Source organism: Rhinopithecus roxellana, chromosome 13 (genome assembly GCF_007565055.1).
Source record: "Rhinopithecus roxellana isolate Shanxi Qingling chromosome 13, ASM756505v1, whole genome shotgun sequence".
NCBI lineage: Eukaryota > Metazoa > Chordata > Mammalia > Primates > Cercopithecidae > Rhinopithecus > Rhinopithecus roxellana.
In genome coordinates this window covers 124,491,836-124,503,362 of record NC_044561.1, presented here as the reverse complement: position 1 = coordinate 124,503,362, position 11,527 = coordinate 124,491,836, and the positions used below count along the sequence as shown (strand labels likewise).

The following is an 11,527-nucleotide window of genomic DNA, read 5'->3' as shown; positions in this document are numbered from 1 at the left end:
TTGAGTAATAACCTCTATCAGTAAGGAAAAATATTAATGACACTGAGGCAGAAACTTTAGCTGCTACAGTAATTATTAAACATCTTACTGAATTATATAACAATTTTTTTCTCAAAAGACTTGTTTTCATATTACTTAAAGACCCTCAGCAAAGCTCACATCCCTACTAATTTGAAAAATCTCTGCCTTAAGCTCTTCTCTCCATTTAGAAAAGTGTTCTGCCAGTTAAAATTTAGGCTAAGCTATCCAATAAAGCCAGGGCAAATATTAGTTTACCCACTTTCTCTAAAGTAGGTATTTCAGAAGAGATCAGTTAATTTCTCACTGTAGCATAGGTTATGGTCATGTAGTATCTTTTAAAATTTGATTAAGAGCATGCTTTGAGCAAGTAAGTTTAAGTTGACTTTCTTCTGGAAATAAAAGTAAGAGGTGTCTCTAAATTACTTATTGAACAATATTCCTAATTACTAGATTTTCCTGGCTTAATTTGGCTGCTGAAGAAATTGAGGCCAGGCACAGTGGTCCATGTCTGTAATTCCAGCACTTTGGGAGGCCAAGGCAAGAGGATGGCTTGAGCACAGGCGTTTGAGACCAGCCTAGGGAACATAGGGAGAGCCCGTCTCTACAAAAGTATAAAAAAATAAGCTGGGTGTGGTGGCACTCACTTGTGGTCCCAGCTACTTGGGAGGCTGAGGTGGGAGGCTCACTTGAGTCTGGGAGGTCAAGGCTGCAGTGAGCTCTATGATCATGCCTGGACAACAGAGTGAGACCCTGTCTTTTTTAAAAGAAAAAATTGAAAGTCTAATTTTTCATTTGCATTTCTGACAGATTCTACCAGAAATGAATCCCAGACTATAAAACCTGTGGTGTCATTTCGAACATTAAAACCACCCCTTCCCACACTTCTATAGTTGAACCCATAGTACACATTCCAATAAGGACCACTCTTGTTCTGTTTCCCTTATGTCCAGAGCTGTCCAGCTGGCCAGTGAGGGACCTGCCTTCCTTGGGGAAGAGACTTCTCTCATTCCTAACAAGAAAATTCATCAGTGCTTGATGTGAAATTAGTTTTAAGCTAAGATAATAGAAATGTAATATTCTCAGGTTTTTTGGAGAGGTTAGAATTCATTTTTTCTTAACCTAAACTCACAGTTCTCAGTGTCAAGTATGTGGAGCAGAAATTAAGTAACAACCTTAGAGAACCTACTATAGAGATAGTACTGCCTTCTCAGATACTAAGTAGATAATGTTTGCCCTTTAAATCTTTTCAGTTATTCCGACAATCATTATCACAACACTGTCACTCTTGGAATTTATCATAGAGTATTTGAGCAGTGAAGACTCAAAGCATTTGGAAGTCATTTAGAAAAGAATCTGGAATATTTAGATGCATTTTTGTAGTAAATCTGGTGCTTAAACACTGTAAAATTAAATATTTACATCTGAATTCAGCATCCCATTTTGCTTTGTAAATGAGGCCAAAGATGAAATCCAGATGTTTTCCCTTTGTATTTGTATTATCACTATATGGAATCTACGTATATCTAAGGAAAACTAAACGTAAACTTACTTTATTTCATTAGTTTTTGTCTGTCTTCTGCAGTGTGTAATTAGATTCTTTTATCTTTAGTTCTCTGAATCAAATGCTTTGCCCCAACCCCTTTTTCCACGACTTTTTTCAGCTGTTTTCCCTTGAAGTACTGACTTGGTTTTTAAAGATACATTTTATCACAATTGCAGAAATGTGTTGTATAAAAGTTTGTTAAACAGGGCTAACTGAAGTCTTAGGCGTTGAACAGCTATGTGTAACCACAATTTATACTACTTGCAGCGAACTCAGATTATTTTCGGATGTTAAGTATGGCCTGAAACTATGTTAACTTGAAATGTAAAGAAACAGCAAAGGACAGGTGTATTTACATAAAAATCAACATATTAAGGAAACAGGCTTGGTTAATTCTTCACTATTGACATCTATTACTTGTCAATACATTTAACCAACCAATGATAACTTTAAATCATAATGATACTTCAACCAACCTTTTAAGGTTGGTGCAAACGTGTTGAGGAGATAATGTATTGGTTGGGATTGACCTAAATTTACAAGGCAACCATGTGCTGTTTTATGCTACCCAGATTGCAGGAGGACCAAAAGCTATGTCCCTGGGACTACAAAGTGTGTTGTTTTAAGGATCGTGCAGAGAGCCAATGCGCCTGTGGCAACATCACTTCTCATCCTGAAGTTTCACCAGTTGGGTGGCCTCAAGGCACTAGGATTCCTTTTTTTTTTTTTTTAATTCAGGTCAAAGAGAAGAGTCCATCCTGTGACTGGGAAGAATGTCAATTCACAGGGTAACGGCGGACCTTAATAAAATCTCGGCCCCTCTGCACCGAATACCCCACTAGGAAGGGCTAAGGCATCCATGGGGTTGTGTCTCATCTCAAGTCGCTGTGTGAAGCACGAGGCCCTCACACCTCATTTAAGGAAGGAGGCGTCAGGGGCGACCGGCCAGGTGTCCCGGCGCCTTCCCGCCGCTTCTCAGCCGTGGAAGCGCGGGCATCTGAGCACGTGGAGCCGCCCCAGGCCGCCCCGCACACCCCTCCCGCCAGATGTAGTCCAGGCCCAGCTGGGCCCGCGCAGGGATCCCCAGCACGGCCACCTGACTGAGTGCTGGGCGTGCTGCGGCCCGCTGCTTCTGCCTCCGCAGCCGGCGCTGCGGCCAGAGGAAGGCGCCCGCCAAGCACACGGGCCCCGGGAGCGCACTGCGGCCATTATCCGCGGCGCCTCCTAGTGGGTCAATGGCAAATCCGCCTGGTTCTCGCGAGAGCTCCCCCCTTCAGTGGGGATTATATAATTTCCCTCAGGCGGGGGTGGGGGTGCTGAGAGCACCCTCCCTCAGGAAAAGTTAGGTGCAAACACAGGTGGGAGTGAGAGGAACCCCCCCTGGGGAAAAAGGGGTTAGGGGTGCTGTCTCCACTGCCCCCCCTACTTAGCTGGACAATGAGTCCTCTTATGCTAATGAGGCACTTACGTCACTTCCGCTCTTTCTCGGCCGCCATTTTGGCTAGGGCAGGTTCGGGGACTCGGTCCGAGGCGCTTGTATTGTCTGCTGAGGGGAGACGCGGGATCAGCCCCCTCCCCCGCCCGTTGCCGCCGCCGCCTCCGCCGGCCCGGTCTCCCCTCCGCCGCCCGCCGGGATCCATGAGCTGAACTCCCGCCCCCCCGGCCGCCGCCATCTTGTGCCCCCTCCCCCTCCCGCAGGCAGCGCTAAGGGGGATTTTGGCGTCTTCTCAGACACAGCTCCCTCTCTCGGTCCCCGCTGCTGAGGAGCGAGAGGAGCGCGGCCGCCGCCGCCCGCGCCGGTGAAGCCGCCTCTCCCACACCCTCCGTCTCCTCCCTCCGCCCCTCCTTTGTCTGCACCGCTCGACGACGCCGCCGCCGCCCGCCGCTCTGCTGCGCCCGCCGCGCCCCCCGGCAGCACCCGCGGCCGCGGCGCGAGCCGGAGTCCGCCGAGCCGGAGCGCGACGAGGCCCCGGGCGCGCCCTCCCCGCTGTCGCCACCGCTGTGCCGCCGCCATCCGCCCGCCGCCGCCGCCGCCGCCGTCCGGCCCCCGAGCACGCCGGCCCCGCGCGCGCCTCGAGGCCGAGTCAAGGTAAGCCCGGCGCCGCCGCGCGCGGACCCGCGGCCCTGCCCTGCCTCCCGACCCCGGCCCGCGCGGCCACCAGCCCAGCCCGGCCCCGGTCGCGGGCGCATTGTTGTTCGCATCGCCGCCCTCCAGCCGCACACACGCTCCTTTGCACACCCCGGCGCGGACCGGTCGCCCGTCCCGGCACGGACCGCTACCCGACTCTGCTCTGGAGGTCCGGGCGCCCCCTCCTGCAGCCCGACCCCCTTCTCCGCTCCGTGATCCCACCGAGGCCAGCAGCCTGCCTGGCCGCCGGGAGCTTTTGCAGCTAAGGGCATCTCCCCCACCCCGCCCCCAGCCAGAACCGAGCTTCTCCCATCCCTGGAACTAATCCTGTCCGCCCCCCACCCCCAAAAGGAGCCCCCCCCCACGCACACCCCCATGCCTGGAAGGAGCCTTCTGCCAGGTCTGCCCACCCTTACCTGGGGGAGGGGGGACGGAGTTGGGGGGGCGGGGAGCATGCATGGCATGGAGTGAAAGTCTTTGCCTCCCCTGTGCAATCCTTCCTCCCCAACCTGCCAGCTTCCCTCCTATCCTGACCACAGTTCACCACCATCCCTTTTCCCCAGTCTCAGCTGCCTGGTCAGCACCTCTTTCGAACATTCTGAGCCCCAACTTTGCAGTAAGATGGTAGAAAATGGAAACCCAGAGAGCTGCAAAAAGATCTTCTTTTAATGCAATGAATGGGGAGTAGTTTTTGTGAACACCCTCGTATTCACCTCTTCTTTCCTCTGGGCGGCCTGGCTGCCTTCCCCTCCCCCCCAACCTTGATCCCTGTCTGCTGGAAAAGGCGCGATTGCTTCTCTTCCTCTTCTGCCCAAGACCAAGACTGTAGGTCTGATATCCTTTTTAGCCACACACACCCCCCACACACCCACGAGTCTTCTTAATCTTCTTGCATTTACCAATTCCTCTGGACACTTCTTGCCATAACCCCATTTCACAGACAAAGGCTTAGGAGGGAAAAAGAACCAAACTATTTCAGTGTTTGCCATGTAAATGATGTCCATCCCCACACACCCAGTTCCCATCCCTGATGCTTCTTGTGCCTGTATCTTGAACCTTCAGAATGAAAAAAAAAAAAAAATCTCTTGGATAGCTTGATACAGTTTCTTTAGAAATCTGCATTGTTGCTTCTGGTTTATGGCCATGGAGAAAATACCAGCCCCCACCCAAAATGCACCGCAGCCAAGTCGGCTAAAGGCGATGAGTGTTGGAGTCAGTAGGGGGCGCATTCTCTGCACTGGGTAAGGCTGCAGAGGGGGGAAGGGCCCCCGAGCTAGAACAGGATGTGCTTCACAGCGCCTTCTACAGACCATGGGAAAATGGGCCCAGCAAGACACACTCGCACTCTTAGTTGGTGAGCTGACAGCAACATGGCGAAGGATTAAGTGACTCAAGAGCAGTGATTTTACTTCTTTTAAAGAGCCCACCCTGCATTTCAGAAGTTTTCTCCTTTTACTTTTTCAAAACTGTTGGCCCCTAGTCCACATTTGTTCTTGACGAATCACCTTGGCACATCCTTGGTTCGGATTCCCTTCCTCTGGAATTCTTCTACCTCAAGTTTTGAATGTGTCACCATATCTTTCCTAAGTCTGGTGGTAAAGGAGAAGGTTTGAAACCTGAAAGTAACAGGTTTGGGCGCATTGCTGGTTAACTCCCTTCTTCATAGGCCAAATCTTTCCAATTCTTTGAGAATTAAAAATCATTCTTGAGAGATGTTGGATTTTTGTGGGGTAGTAATAGTTATAAGTGTGTAGATAGGTGTCATGATTTGCAAAGCCTTGTTGGTAAACATCAAGCCCATGTTGGGTTCTTCATTGTCGAACTCAAGTGTTGATTGTAAAAATTTCGTTTCCCTCCAAATTTGGACTTGTAATTGCCATTCATTATCCCAGCAGCCAACCACCTTTACAAAAATGTTGATACCAGTCTTCTGTGAGCACCCACCTTCTTAGGGTGTGTTGATTTCTATAGATTTTACTCCTCTTGTTATTTCCATAGGTGTGAGATGCACAATGCGAAACCTAGGCCCCAGCTTTTACACCATGATGCGCAGGGTTGTACTTTTTGTACTGAACTGATAGGTGGCCTAGTGGTTATGCCCTGTACTACCATTTTGAGGATCTGGACTCCGTTTCCTGCCTTGCTCTTTGGACCACATTGTCAATTCACACCGGTGGGTATATTCATTTTGGAGGGTGGGAACTGCAGCAACAGGGAAGCCAGAGACTTCCTCCTCCTTGGTCACCACCAAAACCAACACTTCCAAAATTTCAGCCTAGCCACATTCCTCAAGGAACCGGTTAGAGCTGGTTGCAGTAGTGGGTTCTGAACACTTATTAACATCAGAAATGACTTACAGCTTTTTTAAGAAATTTTTACAGATGCTAATATTGTAATCATTTGCATTCTACACCCTTGTGTATAAAGTATAAGTATTCAGTTACTATTATTTTGATAACCCAATCTCTAGAGTTGCTAAGCTTCTAAAAGCCTTAAATGTCTGATGAAAACCTGCTTTTCCATAAACCTGTTCTTACTACCAAAGATTGACAGTGGTTGATGTTTGTGGGTACCTTTAAGACTTTGTTACAATTATGTTACATAAATACACCAAGATAAGTTTATGGGGAATGGAATGGGTGTATTCTTTGATACCTAGTTAACCAGTTGGTGCTTAACAGGAGAATTTTTCATTGGAGAATTGCTACCAAGTAACATTTTGGTGAGTGAAAAGGAGGCCCTTTGGTACAAGTATTTGACTAGAGACATTGCTTCTACAATTTCTTAGTCATTGTGAAAAATAACATATTTAAATTGAATTATTTTAATTTTTAAATACTGTATAGTATTTGTAGACAGGTATAGTTTTGATATTTATTTCGTGTTTTATATGCAGTTATTTAAGTTCTGAAAATGAGCATATAATTTGAAGGCAGCTTATTTGAGGGAATGTTTGAAATGAAGATTGTCGAGGGGCTTTTGTTTGATTTGGCAAATGAGATACAGTGTTGAATGAGGTCCTAAGTGGTAACAGCTATTTTCCCTTAAAGGAAAACTTGCTGTGAGCTCTCAGAAAGCATGTATTCTACAGTTTCAAAGGTTTCTTGGTTTTAACACTCAAAAAATAAGGTGAGGCCAGGCAAGGTGACTCACACCTATAATCCCAAAACTTTGGGAGGCTGAGGCAGGAGGATCGCTTGAGGCCAGGAGTTCAAGACCAGCCTGGGCAACATAATGAGACCCCCGTCCCTACCAAAAAAAAAAAAAAGTGCAACAATTGGGCTTGAAGACTGGAATTTATAGTAGGTAAACTATATACTTCATTAAAGTATAGTAAAAGACTCAATTAACTAGAGTGTGGGGAATGGGTATTCTGTTTAACTGAACTTTTAGCAGAAATTCCTTCTTGGCCTTTGTTGAAAAATTTCCTGAGACTAGCTTATCAGGAGCTGCTATATATTGAAACTAACCTCTTTGATTTTGGTTCTTATAGTCCCTGTATAGAAAATATAGGAGATTGGGCTGAAAATCTGTTAATCATCCCTGGCCCTTCCAACCTTGGAAGTCGTAGATTTTAGACATGCCTGCTGTGAATTTGCTTTGCTTTGCTTAAGTTTATCTTTTTCTCCTTATGCCAGAGTGCAGGAAGAGTTTTAATACTATTTATATTAAAATAAGAACTTCACAATGTTGAACAGATTGTTTTGGTACCACTTGCAAGTAACCAACCAGTAGACTTTTATCAGACGAAAATGGCTTATTATTTATATTTGATTATTAAAAGCATAGGTATATAAAGCATACTGTGAAGTTGTTGCTTTCCTTGTAACTACTTACAAGTTTTGAAAGTATTAAAAAGTTAGTACTTTTTAATAAAAGTACTAAAACTAAAATACTCAGCAGTATATTGGTTGAATAAGTTGATACTGGCTACAAATTTTATTTTGAAAATTGCAACTTAAGGAGGATAGAGCTGTTTTGTAAAGGAGAAAGTAGGGATTGATGCTTCATAGGGTAAAAAAAAGAAAAACTTCAGTGTTTCTGCTTCTTTTGAGAATCATATATAAGTAACAAAATTGCATAAATTGTAATAGACCTCGGCCAGTTGATTTCATAATTGGGGTGTGTATGTGTTTGTATGTACACATACACATAAAATGCATGTGGGTTTTCTAGAGCTGGAAATGATTGTCATATTATTAAATACAGATGAAAAGTTCAAGTATCAGGTGTAGTTTGGGAGAAAGTACACCTAGTTTTGAGATGTAGTTTGGGGACAATACATCTAAGTGTAATAAAAAACGTACCAGAATTAAACTTTCTATACATATTTTTTCCAAGTAACCTATTTAAATCTTAGTGAAATAAAGATTTTAAAAATGATATAAAAGAAAAAAATTGAAGTTTTTATTTTACAACATTAGAAGCATTATTGTGGTTTACACCAAAGTACCCATGAGTGTTGTGTTAATAAGCTACTTGTTCAACCTGGAGTTCCAAAGGACTTTTATTTTAAGTGAGTGTCATAAAGTCTGTTACGTCTTACATAAGGTTAAATACTTTCAGTGGGAGTTTAACCTTCATTCTCTTGCCTGAGAAGCATGTACATTAAGAGAAACATTGCTCCCCTCTGTGTAAATAATTTAATTATAGTTAGATTCACAGAGCTTGACTTGTTATTAGCATCGGATAAACTTAAAGTTTTTCGTCTCCTAGTTTTTGTGTTTTTTTGTTTGTTTGAGACAGAGTCTTGCTCTGTCTCCCAGGCTGGAGTGCAGTGGCACGATGTCAGCTCACTGCAACTTCTGCTTCCTGAGTTCAAGCGATTCTCCTGCCTCAGCCTCCTGAGTGGCTGGGATTACAGGTGCCTGCCACAACGCTCGGTTAATTTTTGTATTTTTAGTAGAGATGGGGTTTGCCATGTTGTCCAGGCTGGTCTTGAACTCCTGACCTCAGGTGATCCACCTCGCCTGCCTTGGCGTCCCCAAGTGCTAGGATTACAGGCGTGAGCCACTGTGCCCAGCCCCTGTCCTAGTTTTGTAAGAGCTTGTGATATTAACTGTGGAGCAGATGTCGTAGTTTGCTCATGTACATTACTGTCAGTTTGGAAACTCGGTGTTTGAAACTGGTATAAACCAAAGCCCCATGCTAATTAATTGATATTTTGAATGTAAAATTGGCACTTTCCACTTTGACTCTTGAGATACTTTATTAGATAAACCATCCATGCTTTGCCCATCATAGGTGGCCATTGTGACTTCATGGTTTTTTGTTTGATCCTGTTAATTAGAAAGTGAGGAGAGAATGATTATGTTCTTTCATCTTCTGAGTGTCTTAGTACTCCTTACACCTGCGTTATGTTATGACCTACCTTTACTATCTGCCAGTTTTGGGGTCATCTTAAGTCAGAATTCATATTCTGCTTCACTGGAGTGACAAGGCTCTCCTCACGTATTATCATGCTTCTCAAGTTGGTATATGTAAGCCAACTTGATTATGTAGAGAGTGTGTGTGTGTGTGTGTGTGTGTGTGTGTGTAGGAAATCACAGATAAAATTTGAGCCAACTATGGAAAGTGACAGTTTTGATTGCAGGGCACACGTTTTTATTCTAGTCAATAAAAAATGCAAAATTCATATTACTGTTTTAGTCCTGGGTCCTCTCATCTCTGTGTATTAATTCAGTCCTCTGCCTTTAGGAGTTCCCTGAGATTCACTCACAAGCTTTGGTATTATTGATCCCTACCTTGGTTCCAAGACAGCAGCTAGAGAAATCCTGGAACCCCTCAAGAATTTCAACAGTGTTCTAGAAATAAAGATTTAGGCCGGGCGTGGTGGCTCACGCCTGTAATCCCAGCACTTTGGGAGGCCGAGATGGGTGGATCACGAGGTCAGGAGATCGAGACCATCCTGACTAACATGGTGAAACCCTGTCTACTAAAAATACAAAAATTAGCCGGGCGTGGTGGCGGGTGCCTGTAGTCCCAGCTACACGGGAGGCTGAGGCAGGAGAATGGCGTGAACCTGGGAGGCGGAGTTGCAGTGAGTGGAGATCGCACCACCGCACTTCAGCCTGGGTGACAGAGTGAGACTCCGTCTCAAAAAAAAAAAAAAAGATTTAGAAAATAAGAGGAAAGTATAGACAACGTTGGATAGAGTTTACAAAGGGAAGGCTGCTCTGAATATATATGCCACAGTTTTAGATTTCAGTTAAAGATTTAATTTAAATACATACACATCTAAAAGAGTCATGCATTATTTGACCAGCTGTTAGAATTAAAAATGGATCTGTATATCCTAATACCCTCTTCAGTAGGGTATAGATTTGTAATTGAGTCACTTAGCTGTGGGTTGTGTTTATATGTCACTTCTCATGTGACTGTGATGGCTTTAATAAGGATTTGCTGTTTAAGTGTAAAGGCCCCCTCACTGGCCTTTATGGATGATAGTATTGATGGCTTGCCCGTTTTATTTTCTAAGCACTTTATAAACTATTCCCAATTCTGTCAGGACTATCCTTGTTTCACAAGTAGGGAAATCAAGACACTACCACATACAATGATGAAATGAGCCACAGAATGTGTCTGGGCTGGTTCCCAAGCCTGTGCTTGGAACACAAGCCTTTATGGTGCTCTTGTAAGCTGTTTGGCTAATGGGGGCTCACATGAATGCTTCCCATTTCAGTAGTGAGGTTTTATGCTTCCACGTGAGCTTACACCCAAGGATCCCAATGGTGTCTACATTTAAAGAAGCTAGCCACACCCCCAGTAGGGAGAGTCTGGGTATAAATTGTGCAGTTGGCAGTTAGTTGGAGTAGCATATTTCTCCTTTGAACTTAACTGTATACGGATCGAAAAAGAAACTTTTTGTTCCCTTTTCCCAGTTTTTTAGTTTAAGACAGTGTCTCCTGAGCAGTTATTTTTTTGTTAAATAATTGCTGGCTTTTACCCTTTATTTTTCTGAATCCTTCGTGCTCCATTCAAGAGCTTGTCGAAGGCTGTGCTTCAGTTGACAATCTGTAAAGCTCTGCTCTTCTGCTGGAAGCTGGTGACTTGAGAACCTTTTGAGTGGTCTCTTTTGAAGAAACTCCTGTCTAGTGGAAATATGGTGGAATTTATTAAAATTTTAAATTGGAATTACAAATTTAGGTTGCCAGAATCCTTGCTCTTGTGAAGAAGTGAGCTAAGACTGGGAGTATCCAAATGCAAGAAGTGCTCAGAATCCTGCTTCGAGATCAGTTACACTTAAAAACAGCAACAAGAGGACGGGCGTGGTGGCTCACACCTGTAATCCCAGCACTTTGGGAGGCCAAGGCTGGCGGGTCACCTGAGGTCAGGAGTTCAAGACCAGCCTGGCCAACATGCTGAAACCCCGTCTCTACTAAAAATACAAAAATTATCCTGGTGTGGTGGCACGCACATGTAGTATCAGCTACTTGGGAGGCTGAGGCAGGAGAATCGCTTGAACCCAGGAGGCAGAGGTTGCAGTGAGCCGAGATGGCACCACTGCACTCCAGCCTGGGAGACAGAGTGAGAGTCTGTCTCAAAAAAAGTAAAAATAAAAACAGCAACAAGAAAAATGCAAATAAAACTTCTCTGGGGAAGTTGTAAAAAAGTGAGCCATCAAGTGGCAAAACCTGGTACAAGAATGCTTTTGAAAAGCTGCCTTTGGTGAAGCCTTGATCCTGGGAGATGGCTTAGAAAAACTTGAATAGTTTTTCTAAGTTTAAATAAATTGTTACTCAAGAATGGTGAAAGAAATATATTTCCTATTGTGGGAAATTATTTCTGAGTAGTTTTGGTAGAGCATAAAAAATGTATTATTAGGGGATCAAAAT

General features: G+C 44.5%; 1 protein-coding gene across 3 annotated transcripts in view; it reads left to right on the top strand.

Moving 5' to 3' along the window:
• The first annotated feature begins 2,461 nt into the window (after positions 1-2,461).
• Positions 2,462-11,527, top strand: part of ADNP (activity dependent neuroprotector homeobox) — a 44,307-nt gene continuing 35,241 nt past the window's right edge. Inside the window, exons 1-2 of one of the 3 annotated variants that reach the window (XM_030913892.1) lie at positions 2,462-3,653; positions 5,691-5,865. The gene's annotated coding sequence lies outside the window, so the exon portion shown is untranslated. The remainder of the gene's footprint in view (positions 3,654-5,690; positions 5,866-11,527) is intronic. The other 2 variants (XM_030913893.1, XM_030913894.1) reach the window with 2 other exon arrangements.